The 13,776-nt window shown below is 33.6% G+C and overlaps 1 long non-coding RNA gene across 1 annotated transcript; it reads left to right on the top strand.

The window, feature by feature from the left end:
* Positions 1–10,379: 10,379 nt before the first annotated feature.
* LOC135778564 (uncharacterized) lies at positions 10,380–12,588 on the top strand. The gene is made up of 3 exons (XR_010544585.1): positions 10,380–10,527; positions 10,772–11,047; positions 12,308–12,588. It is a non-coding gene; the product is annotated as an uncharacterized lncRNA (long non-coding RNA).
* The last annotated feature ends 1,188 nt before the right edge of the window (positions 12,589–13,776 follow it).

Below are 13,776 nucleotides of genomic sequence, written 5' to 3'. Positions count from 1 at the left end.
GCCACAGTCAACCAGAAGACAGAACACCATCTCAAGACCCATCTGCTAAAAAATCTTTCAAATATTTTTGTATGAAAGAAATCAAGTAGCCATTGAAGGACACTGTATCCTTATCAGATTTACTAAATGTAAGAATCATCTTATTTGTCAGTCTGTGAAATCCAGGCTTAAGTTTTAAAATCCTTAATTGAGATTAAGAGTTTCAAAGTTTGATTTCAATAAATGATTTCACATTACAATCATTGACATGACCTTACTCAGTCAATATTAATTTCTAGGTTATGATTCACACAATGTTTTTTTGGATTATGTAGGATGATTTTATAGAAAACAGTAACTCGCAAATAAAGACTTTAGCTGGGTTTTCACATCGAAGTGCAATAAATGAATGTTTTAGGAAAAGAATTCTCAGGTAAATGTACTAATCAAAATATATTCATTTGCATTTCTAGGCATTTATTTATCAGATTCACAGATCTTGTTCCCTATTGTTTTTAAAAGATACAGTTTAACTAAAGCCTTTCCTTTTTTTTTTAAAGATTTTTTTTATCTTATTATAAGTGGTTATGAAGTGTTAGCAGGATCTGTGTTTGTGCTTCTGCTATTAAATAATTGATTTCAAACACATATAAATTCAGAACATTAAACAGTAGAAAGTTAACAGTTAGGGGTTAGTCAGGTGAATGTGTAACAGCTGTGTTTTCAGATGTTTCTTAAAGATTGTTGTGGACTCAGCAGCTCAGAAACAGTGACAAATTGGAGAACATACAGTATCTTCCACAATAATAAAAATAACTTGGAAAACATAAAAACCAGGCCGACCAGTACAATATTTTATAAAAAATAAAGTATGATTCTTTCTTCTTACAGTTTTTACCAATTGCTTACACATGTTTTCAAAGCTAAGTCTCCTTTTTTCAAAACTCTACACACAATTCTCAAAACTGCACACACAAAATGGAAAGTAGCTCACATCTCCTTCAAAATGCAACACTGCATTCAAAATGCCACAAACACGTGTCAGAATGAAGCATTTGCATCAAATGGCCAACAGTTCTTTCATAATAATAGATTTTTGGATATACCATGTAAACACTGCTGTTCTAAATCTAAAGCTCTTTGGTCTTTCATGGGCTTATATCTACATTTTAATACAATGTTCTACAGTGAAAGTAATCTGCCGAGAGGGGTAAAAAGTACACCGGAAACGCCAATGCAATGTAAAAACAGAAAATATTTATTAGGCCAAACATTACTGTTGCATACATTAGCATACAATAAAACTATAAACATGTAAACCAAAAGTATATTATTTACAGTAGAATACAGTAAATTGTGTGTGGGGTCCCAGTCCAGGAATTGGCAGGGAGGGTTGTGTGCAGATTGCCAAAACAGGTAATCTGACCGTTGACCTATTTACAGTTTTTTTGAATTGCTAAAACACTAACCCCCAATCTCTGAACCAAATTCATAGTGGCCTAAACCCATTTATCAAATCATGCACTCTTTTTGCAAAATTCTAAACACAAACTTCTCACTAAAACACACATTTCACACTGCAATGCACTTGTTTTATAAATGCTAAACACAGGCAGGCAAAAGTTGAACACAACTAAAACACCGTTATCATCGAGTAAACACAACAACTCAAAATTCTACACACTTTTATCTAATGGTATTTTTTACCAATTGTGTGAATTGGAAACAGTCTGAGAGGCAGATGAAGAGTATGAGGAAGAAAAGGACACCAGAGACGATGCAATTGGCAAAATTTGCAGTTGGATTGATGACTTTTTACAAAATACAAGTGCTGCTTACAGTAATATTGAAAACTTACTATTACTTGCAGTACTTACAGTAAAGTATTCATTATATTCACTGAACTAAACTTGTGATTACAGTAATAGAGATTTTTAACAGTATTTGTCAAGTGTGTTGTTATGTACAGTAAACATGTATTTCTGTAAGCAGATCTCCTGGATGTTGTGTTTTCCATTTTTTAAGGTAGTGTCTAATGGATGCTTGTAGTGTTTTATATTATAGACTTATGTGTGTATGATTTGAAAGCTTAGTTTGATTTTGAGTACAAGTGAAATGGTTTTGAAGCAATTGTTTGATTTTGCTAGAAGAGTCAGGGGTTCTGTGAATTTTGTTTAAAATTGGGATTTGTGTTTAAGGTTTTGAGAAAATGAGTGATGGTTTCAAAAAAAGTGTTTTAGCAATTCAGAAAAACTGTATATGCCTATCTTTACTACTATAAAATAAAGCAGTGATTGGTTAGTGATCAGTTAAGCAATTCGTGTTTGCACATGTGAGGAGTGTGTCTGTGTGACCTGGTGAATAAGTGTAGCATTTTGATTGGTTGTGTTTGGAAAAGGAAAGCAAGTCACTTCCTTATAGATCTTTGTGTCTTAGGTAGAGAATTGTGTGTAGTGTTTTGAAAAAAGTGTTTTATGCAATTGAAAACTGAGTCAAAGGCTGAGAAATAGCTTATGGTTTATAGAGTTGGCATGTAGTTTTGCACTTTCAAAAATCATGCGACACGAAAAGATTTTGTATAGCAATCATAAAAAACTGTTACTCTAATATTAGATGAACATGAACCAACTACAGATTTCAGCCACAGTCAACTGAAACTCAACACAAGACACATTCACTATAACTGCTTTCAAATCTTATTGTAAGAATTACGCAATGAGAAAAAATTTAAAACCAAGGTCTTAGATATAAATATGCTCTGAGAAATGTTAGACCTTTTCAGAAAAGTCAGTGGTTCTGATGATGTTTAGGTCAACAGGCATTGTAATATTTATTTTATGATAAAAATGTGATTATGATTGTGCAAATAGGTCACTTAAACTGAACCTATAGAGTTGTGGTCTCATGTGGTTGGAGAGCTAAACAGTCGTCGCTTAGCTGTACACTTTTATAAGACTTTGTTTGTTCAGACCTCAAAACAAGGGAAGTACATGTACAACTACAGGCACCTTTATTATTTATTATTATTATATTATATATGATATATTACCACACCTAAAACTATAGCAACAAAAACTAGAAAATGAATTTCTGGAGGAACTGCGAAAGTGTGCTTGCTCTGGTGCCGCTGATTTAGTTTTTTTATCTTGTGCATCCTCACATTGGAGTCCCAAGTTTATGTACAAAGTTTGGTTTCAATACATGAAAGAATTTCTATAATATCAATTAAAGCACTAATGGTGAAGGGTGCATGACTGTCTACATATTGTTTGTGTAATGTAGACTTAGTTTTTAGCCACCCATGTCCCTACGTCTCTATGTTTACATCATTTTAAACAGCCAAAACAAATAATGCATAATGAAAATGATGTTATTGTAATTGCAGGTAATATTTTTTTTCTATAGAAAGCACTGCACGGATACTACAGAGGTTTAACATTTTGTAGCACATGCCAAAAAGTTGTAGCACATGTATAAAACAACAACCACAAGTGAAGTTCAATGTAATATATAGTTGAATATCTTATGATCATATGAAATCATAAATTCTGCTTTAGTTTATTGCCCAAATTAAATAATACGGTGGCATAATAAAAGTGTAGTTTATTTTTTTAATTCCTAGATAGTATAGTGTTTTTATATTGAATAATATACAAGTATATTTCATATTTTAAAGTATTTGATTGACATTATATACACTGTAAAAAACAACCTATAGAATTTACTCAAAAAAATTGTTGTAACAATTTGCACTCACTTTGTTTGAGTAAATTATATCCTATATATTTGATTAAAAAGTACCTACATTTAATTACTATGATAAAGTAAAAAAAATTAGGTAAGGTCTACCTATTTTTTCATAACTAATTACTTATAAAAAAATGAATAACATTAACCCTATTGGTATTAAGGCACAGATCTATTAAATTATTATTAATAATGATAAGCCATTAAGAAACATTACATATTACTTATTTAGAGAGGGTTGAATAAGAAAATAGTCATGCACAAGATTGCATAAATTGCTTGCTTTATTGACCAAATAACATTCTGTAAACATTTAAAACTAATTATTGGACGTATAATAACCCCAATACATTTCAAGTGAAATACAACATATCATAGTTTTACATAAAGCTTCTTGAACATATTATTTCATAAAACAAAATAAACCAAGGCTTCATGAGATGTTAAAAAACCATTAAAAGCAAGATTCCTAAATACTGTTCTTCACGTTATCATTAGAAAATTAAAGAAGACAATAATATGAGAGGAAAAACTGATCTCATTTACCTCAGTAGACTAGCATGCTATATCGATACAAACAAACATTTCAACTTCATTTAAAACTTATTAAGTGCAAAAATACAACTTCATATTATGCTATAACTCACAGTACACGTGCATAAAACATTGAACACTAACAAGAAGTACTTACATTCAATTTTAAGTGATTCAACTTCATATACAAGTCTCATATATAACATATGAACTCCGAAATACTTTTTTGAACAGACATTAAAAAGCGAAAGGCAACGTTAAGTATATATCCGTAAATGATAATAATAATAATAATAATAATAAAATGGCTTCATAAATGGATCCCTTCTAAAACAAAACTCAATATATTAACAGATAAATGCAAGAAAACTTTTACAGTAATTATCTAGCATCGACAGCTTTACCGTTGTTTGTTTGTCTGCTCGACGCCCTCCCGTCTGTATCGTACATCAACCGTCCGCTGCTCTCTCTCGTCACGTGGCTTGCTCAAGTTCAACCACTCATATTGAGCAGCTCCGCTGTTCACGAGATTCAGACATGTAAATAATAATAATGGAAGTTAATATTTTTATCATAAATATGGATATTTATTCGTATTCGCAGGTGCAAGAACTGGGCGATGTTTCATTCAAAGCTAACCTGACTGACATATTCTAACCTATCAATCTGTCAACAACAGAGACAGAGAAGCACGCAAATGACTAAACTTCTGGTAGATTTTACAGTTAACCAACTTAACATTTCCATTCATGATGATATCAACAAGTTAAATAAAAACTTACCTGTCAACAAACCGCAGTTCTCCCGCCGATATGATATGAAAAAATGGTGACTCGAGTCCCGCCTGGATGTTGATTCATGCGCACTTTGCGGTGCTAAGGCCAATATTTTGGGGTATATGTTACTTATTTTTTTAGTATTGCAGTTATTACTGTTAAAAATTGGATAGTGAAGGTAGAATATACCCATTATTTTTTATTTTACTTGCTAGCTTATATACTTAATTAAATTATAACTAATTTTCATGGGTTAAATTTAACACCCTCCAGAGTAATTTTTTACAGTGTACATTTGAAATTATTCACTGAAATTTAAAATATATTTAGATTTTGTAAGTATGTTTAATTTTTTAAACTGTTTAATTAACAGTGTTGGGGGTAACGCATTACAAGTAACGTGCATTACGTAATAATATTACTTTTCTGAGGTAACGAGTAAAGTAACGCATTACTTTTTAAATGTGCACATTATTATTTGAGTTACTTTTTCAAAAAAGTAATGCAAGTTACTTTTTTAGTTTAATTAATTTGTTTAAAAAAATAATAATGTACTGAATTAAACTAAACGTAGTCACATTATGCACTCTATGTGTACACCCCTGTGTGGGAACAGTTTGAGTCAGAAAATGAGATGGCAGGCCAGACCTCGACATTTTTGTGATTTTGCAATTTCTGAATTCAGAACTTTCCAGTCATAAAAAACACATGCAAGGCCTGAAAGAGATCAAACCTTAGCCAAGAAAAAGTAACGCAAAAGTAACTAAAAAGTAACGTAATCATTACTTTCCATGAAAAATTACCAAGTAACGCAATTAGTTACTTTTTTTGGAAGTAACTTAATATTGTGATGCATTACTTTTAAAAGTAACTTTCCCCAACACTGTTAATTAACTAGTTATATGTTAATACTACATAACAGTAGATTTTAATAGTTTACTTTATAAAATATTAGTGATTTTTCCTGCAGATGTTTAAGTTACAGACAGACTTTTATTTTGGCACTTTGTCGTATAGGATAGACAACTGATTCCTTGAACCTGCGCTTTTATCAAAATAAACTCTTAAAGCAGCTCTGGAGATTATGTTCACCTGCTCGTTAAATCCACAAGTGTCACACGTGTTATATGTTAATCCGCAAAACTTATTTACTGAAGAGACACGCAGAACAAGCGGCCTCTTGACTCACGCGCAATAAAGGGTTTTGCATCAGTAATAATTTTACATGGGGAAATACCGAACTCCATCTGTAATTAAACAAAGCCTTGAGGCAAATCATTTTTTACTGACTCAAGTGACTTGCACAACCCAGATCAGTTTAGTGAGTGACTCAGTATAACCCAAATCCTTATAAAGATCCGTGTTGACCATCACGAGAACAAGCACGCAATCAGATCTGTTTGCACTGAGCACTCTGGTGCTGCTCCTCCCCACTAACAAAGCATCAACACAGAACAACATGGAGGGCTGCCCTCCCCCACCTGTCTGTAAATAATGCTGGGAGAAAACTATAATGTTTTTTTATGTTTTTCATCCCCACATTGGAGACCCAAGTTCATGTACAAAGTCTGGTTTCAATACGTGAAAGTGTTCCTGAGAACTACTTCATGTGTTGGCGGCTTCAATGCAAGTTTCGTTTGGGCTGTGATGGGCGAACGCTTCTAAAAATCAAAAATCCTAGTAACTTTTGTGAAGCTTGGTCCAAGGATCATGTTCGTCCAGTTTCGTGAAGTTCAGACAAATTTGGTAACCTGCGAATCTTTATTTGGGTTTTCTGTTCAATCTAATATGGCGGAAGAACGACATGGATCCATGACGTCATGTCCTCAAGCAACTTAGACCGGCACTGCCCGAATGTTTTAAAGTTTGAACGGGGTCAAACGGCCTAGGCTCAGGAGCTGGCCAAATTAGGGCAGAACAATAACTAGAAAATCCAATTCTGGAGGAACTGCGAAAGTGTGCTTGCTCTGGTGCCGCCGATCGTGTGCATCCTCACATTGGAGTCCCAAGTTCATGTACAAAGTTTGGTTTCAATACGAAGCGTTCCTGAGATATGAACGACTTCCTGTTTGGCTGGGTAAAATTGTAGAATGTTTTTTTTATGTTGTGCATCCTCAACTTGGGGTCCCAAGTTCATGTACAAAGTTTGGTTTAAGTACGAAGCGTTCCTGAGATATGAACGACTTCCTGTTTGGCTGCGTAAAATTGTAGAATGTTTTTTTTATGTTGTGCATCCTCAACTTGGGGTCCCAAGTTCATGTACAAAGTTTGGTTTAAGTACGAAGCGTTCCTGAGATATGAACAACTTCCTGTTTGTCGGCGTAAAATTTTAGAATTTTTTTTTTTTTTTTTGATGTTGTGCATCCTCAACTTGGAGTCCCAAGTTTATGTACAAAGTTTGGTTTCAATACGCGAAAGTGTTCCTGAGATTTGAAGGACTTCCTGTTTTGGCCGCAGATTTCGTTTGGGCTTTGACAGGCAAACGCTTCCGGATATCAAAAATCCTTCTAACTTTCGTGAGGCTTGGTCTAAGTATCATGTACGTCCAGTTTCGTGAAGTTCGGACAAAATTTGTGACCTGTGCATCTTTTTTTTTTTTTTCTGTTCAATCCAATATGGCGGAAGAATGACTTGGATCTGTGACATCATGTCTTCAAGCAACTTAGACCGGCACTGCCCAAACGTTTTAAAGTTTGAATGGGTCTCTTTGTCAAATGGCCTAGTCGCGAGAGCTGGCCAAAAATTACAGCAGAATAATAATAATAAAACTTGTGCGGTACAATAAGTTTGCTTTTTGGAAGCACACTTAAAAAAAACATTTTTTGTATGTCCATTTTCTGCAGTAATTCAGTATGTTTATGAGGCAGTTTTTTAATGTCCCAATGTTTGCAAAAGCTGACTCCTCCCTTAACCGACAGTCACTTGCAGTGCCGGTCCTAGATGCTGGGGGGCCCTAAGCAAAGCTTTGTGAGGGGCCCTCTGTCAGTGCATTCAGACCCTTATAGCATAGCACACATACATCTCGGAGACGTCTATTTGATGTCTGCGTTTACATCTGCAAGATGTCTTATTTAAATTGTTTTCTCATCTGCAATACGTCTGTGAGACGTCTCCTAAAAGATGTCATATAGACATATTGAAGATGTCTGCAAGACGTTTTTGATTTAGAATGTATGTAAAGCAGCTCTTTTCCTTTATAAGATGTTTTTACACACCAGATGTATTCCAGATCTCCAGATCTTTACCAGACATCTCACAGACGTACCTGTGCTATCTGGGTAAAACCCAGTCAATGTTGCTGTTAGTTAGTTGTTAACTAACCACATAGTGTATTATCTTATAGCTGTATAATATTCCCATATGCACATTACTTTGAAACCCTGACTGATAAACTTGCTGATTATAACATGAAACATGTATTTGCTGATAAGTTGTTTTGATTTAAAATGTGTTGTGAGAAGCACTACAAAATTTACCTGATCTAAATGAATGTAATGAATCAAATTAAATTACATATAAATACATACTGTTAATACACAGGGGTTAAATTGGGATTTGTTATGTGGGGGGGGGGGGGCTCTGTGGGGAGGGGTACTTCGAGGGGTAACATGTTTAATACTGATGACAGCAAAGCCACTGGTGTGTTTCAATGACATTCTGGACCTCTGATAGGATTTGATAAGTTTCAGCTTTAAAAGAGCATTTCACCCGTAGAAACATTAATCTTTATTGAAAGTGTTATATTTGTAGTCGAAATGTAACATACATTTAGAATTTGGTGCCTATTTGACAGAGAAAAGGGGTGTTTGTAGTCTCATTCCCTCAACAAAGACATTGCACTTCCTTCTTTCAATGATGCAAAATGATGATTTTTACATCATTGAAAGAAGGATGTGCAACACTGAAATCTGTATTTCTCCAGTCTCAGCGGCAACTGAGAAAATGATGCATGACCATTCAAAAACATGACTGGAGTTCTAACTATACAAAGCTTAATGCAAATGGGTGAAGTGTCCCTTTAAAGCTGTCACAGAGGTTGACCCCAAATATTTTAAAAATAGTGTCTGATTTTAAATATTGCAAATCTATGAGTTTGACACCCTATATCCATTTGTTGCACATGTCATTATGCACAACTGATCAAACTTTAAAGGAAGTTAAAAGAATCAACCTCCTTGAATAATTCTAGGCATAAGATGCCCAAAAAGACTCAATTAACAAGATAAGGTACAACACACAGTACTGTATCAGCAACATGTCTTAGAAATTAGCCATAGAGATTCCCTATGCTGGTCAGCAGCTACAATCATATAGTTAGGTTTGATTTGTGTAATCAAAATACATTATTTTATTATCTATACAATGAGTTATATCCAGTGTTATCCAGTTAACATACTGTAATTAAACGAGTGACATATACTTTAATCCTTTACAAATTTCAAGTCTTCTATTAAGTTTTCTCGACGTGGGCACCATTCTTACCTCTCTCTCTCTCTCTCTCTCTCTCTCTCTCTCTCTCTCTCTCTCTCTCTCTCTCTCTCTCTCTCTCTCTCTCTCTCGTCAAATTATCCTGCGCGAGAGCGCGTTCTTGAAGTTCAAAGGAAAAAGCGCGTGTTTTCGCGGCAATTGTGTCACCCAATTCGCGTCATTTGAATCGCCCCATGCTAAGACGCGTGTCTTTACATTGACTTAATCTGCTCGCGCAAATCCTTTATCTTGTTCCCTTGCTTCACGTTTTTTTCCCTTTATTCTGCTCCAGACGGATAGCTTTGTCTTTGTTTTAAATCAATGGTGGGCATATAATATGCGCATCGTTACCAAATCACTCTTCTGCGTCATGCACGCGGCCGTTTCTAAATTTGAAGGCTGCAACCTCCGGATCATGTCGCATATGCGCGCTGCATACGTCATCAAGCCCGATTTATTTAAGTTAAATAAGCATTTCATTTGCAAGTCATAAGCATAATATAACAATTAACCATTAACTAAGAATAATAGTCAACATTATAATTGTTAATATTCTAAAATACGTTTTTATGACGCATATACAGCCTACAAATGTGACCTCTGAAGGCTGCAGCCTTCGGATTGAGAAACTGCCTGCATGTTGTCCGAGTACATATCAGTGATTTAAGAAATCATTAAGTATTTTTAAAAACCCGCACAAATTCGGAAGTTTGCAAATTATTTAAATTATAGCGTCTTGTTTTCATTAAACATAATAATAATTTTTCTTTGATATAATGGTTTTAAATAATTCTGAGATCAAGGGGGCCCTCTAGTGGTGCGGGGCCCTATGCAAATTGCGTACTTTGCGTATAGGAAAGACCGGCACTGGTCACTTGCACCATACTCGCAAATGTGTATTTACTGCTTTCAAGCTTAAACTATAAGCAAATCTTCATCTGATTCTCACAGTGACAGCAGAAAAAGGAACATCTTTTTTTAATGTGTCTTCTGTTCTACATGAACATACACACAACTCAGAACGGTGAGTAGCAGGGGTTTATACTCCAAAGACATCCAGTGCAAATCAGAGACATGACCTTGTTATTTTGTTTTAGTATTTTAATTTCACCTATTTGGTGTACATACAGAAGCTTATATTTTAAGACTATATTATTAGTCTGGATTTCATTCTAAAAAAGTGATAATAACAAATACAAAGCCAGCAAGAAATAGATGAAATGTATTTACAGCACATTATCTTTGTTCATTTGTGTTTGATTTGACAGAAATAATCAATCAGAGGTTCACTGTGAGAGAGTATGTCACTATTCCGTGTAAACATGAAGGGAAAGTGAGATGGAGTACAGACAGAGATGGAACAAGTGTGCACATTCTCACTGCAGAAAAAGATGGAGAGACACGAAAACTAATTTCAGATCCTCATAAACGTTATAGTTTATTGGGTGATTTTTCACTACACATAAAGAATGTTTCAAACTCAGACTCTGGATTTTATTACTGTAATACAAATCCAACTGTGAATCTGATAGTAAAAGAACCAGGTAAGTGGGCATATGCTTTACATCATTAAAATATAATGTTAGTTGTACAAAATCACAACTAAAAGCACAATAGTCCTTAAATAATACACTGTAAAAAAGTAGCTGTAATTATGCAGCTGGTTGCCAGTAGATAAAGACTGATAATGTTTCATGTTCATTTAACTTTGAACAAACTGTTTCCAGTAAATAACATAAATGTAAAATCTACAGTAAGTTACTGGCAGCTTATTGCCAGTAATACCCAGTAATACTGTAATTTCTGCAGATTTTTTTACAGTGTAACATTATCCTTATTTTTACACATTTTACCTCATTTAACCCTTTAACTGTCACCCCCCTTTTGAGTGGGGGGGGGGGTTAAAAGGTGATCTGCACGTTCAAATTACTATAACTCTGGCATTCTTTGGTCTAGAAGCAAAATCTTGGTGTTTGTAGTTTTGAATATTAAATGAAAAAATAGTTATACCCGTTTAAATTTATTTGAAATAATAAAAATAATGCAATAAAGTATATACTCTCAAATCAAATGTATATAAAAATTAAAATGTTTTACTCTCAAAACACCACAACAATAAAGACACAAGTCTCAACTAGTTCTGAACCAAATTTCAAAGTTTCTGTCACACTTTTAGTGGTTTTACCAACCAAGGCCACTAGGTGTCAACGGTCAGCAGCATTATCTTGTCACAAGTTGATAAATTACTGTCTCTGCATTGTTTTTAATGCAAAAAGGTTTTAAAATATAAAAAAAACTACATTCTTTGAGCTTTCCAACGATATATAGGTTGTCAAGATTTTTGAAGATTCATAGATTCATTTTGAAGAATATTAGAAATATGAATATATCTGAATTCATATGTACTGCTACGGGGTCAGTGACAATTAACAAAATGACTGTCAATACTAAATTTCCATCATCAAATGGCCTTGAAATATGAAAACTACATTCGAGCTTTCCAACAATATATTGTTTGTCAAGATTATTTCAGGTTAATAGGATATTTACAAATAAATGTGTAATAACACCTTGGGCCCACCTGTTGGCCTGCGACATTTTAGAAAATGACTCTTACTCCATAATTTTTCAAAATTGTGTCAAAATATAAAAACTACATTCTTAGAGCTTTCCAACGGTATAGTTTGTCAAGATTGGTGTAGGTTTAGACTATGAAATTATTGTTTTAAATATGTAATGCCAAACGTCCCACCTGTTGAATAGATAACTTTATTATGATTTATTCTTTTCCTTTTTATCATTAGATCAAACTACAGGTTTCAGCCACAGTCAACCAGAAGACACAACACCAACACAAGGCCCATCTGCCAAGAAATCTTCAGATATTTTTGTATGAAAGAAAGCAAGCCATTGAAGGACACTATACATGATGAAGATTTACTACAAAAACTGTAATCATATTTGATCCTGTCTGTGACATGCAGGCTAAAGTTTTAAAATCCTATATTGAGATTAGAAGTTTCAAAGTTTTAATAATTGATTTCACATTTCAAGCATTGTCATGACCTTACTCAGTCAATATTAATATCTACACTGTAAAAAACAACCTATAGAATTTACTCAAAAAAATTGTTGTAACAATTTGCACTCACTTTGTTTGAGTAAATTATATCCTATATATTTGATTAAAAAGTACCTAAATTTAATTACTATGATAAAGTAAAAAAAATTAGGTAAGGTCTACCTATTTTTTTCATAACTAATTACTTATAAAAAAATGAATAACATTAACCCTATTGGTATTAAGGCACAGATCTATTAAATTATTATTAATAATGATAAGCCATTAAGAAACATTACATATTACTTATTCAGAGAGGGTTGAATAAGAAAATAGTCATGCACAAGATTGCATAAATTGCTTGCTTTATTGACCAAATAACATTCTGTAAACATTTAAAACTAATTATTGGACGTATAATAACCCCAATACATTTCAAGTGAAATACAACATATCATAGTTTTACATAAAGCTTCTTGAAAATATTATTTCATAAAACAAAATAAACCAAGGCTTCATGAGATGTTAAAAAACCATTAAAAGCAAGATTCCTAAATACTGTTCTTCACGTTATCATTAGAAAATTAAAGAAGACATAATATGAGAGGAAAAACTGATCTCATTTACCTCAGTAGACTAGCATGCTATATCGATACAAACAAACATTTCAACTTCATTTAAAACTTATTAAGTGCAAAAATACAACTTCATATTATGCTATAACTCACAATACACGTGCATAAAACATTGAACACTAACAAGAAGTACTTACATTCAATTTTAAGTGATTCAACTTCATATACAAGTCTCATATATAACATATGAACTCCGAAATACTTTTTTGAACAGACATTAAAAAGCGAAAGGCAACGTTAAGTATATATCCGTAAATGATAATAATAATAATAATAAAATGGCTTCATAAATGGATCCCTTCTAAAACAAAACTCAATATATTAACAGATAAATGCAAGAAAACTTTTACAGTAATTATCTAGCATCGACAGCTTTACCGTTGTTTGTTTGTCTGCTCGACGCCCTCCCGTCTGTATCGTACATCAACCGTCCGCTGCTCTCTCTCGTCACGTGGCTTGCTCAAGTTCAACCACTCATATTGAGCAGCTCCGCTGTTCACGAGATTCATGCGCACTTTGCGGTGCTAAGGCCAATATTTTGGGGTATATGTTACTTATTTTTTTAGTATTGCAGTTA

The sequence above is a fragment of the Paramisgurnus dabryanus genome, chromosome 2 (assembly GCF_030506205.2).
Source record: "Paramisgurnus dabryanus chromosome 2, PD_genome_1.1, whole genome shotgun sequence".
Taxonomy (NCBI): domain Eukaryota; kingdom Metazoa; phylum Chordata; class Actinopteri; order Cypriniformes; family Cobitidae; genus Paramisgurnus; species Paramisgurnus dabryanus.
The sequence above is the reverse complement of the archived record's forward strand: the minus strand, read 5'-3'. Positions and strand labels throughout refer to the sequence as shown.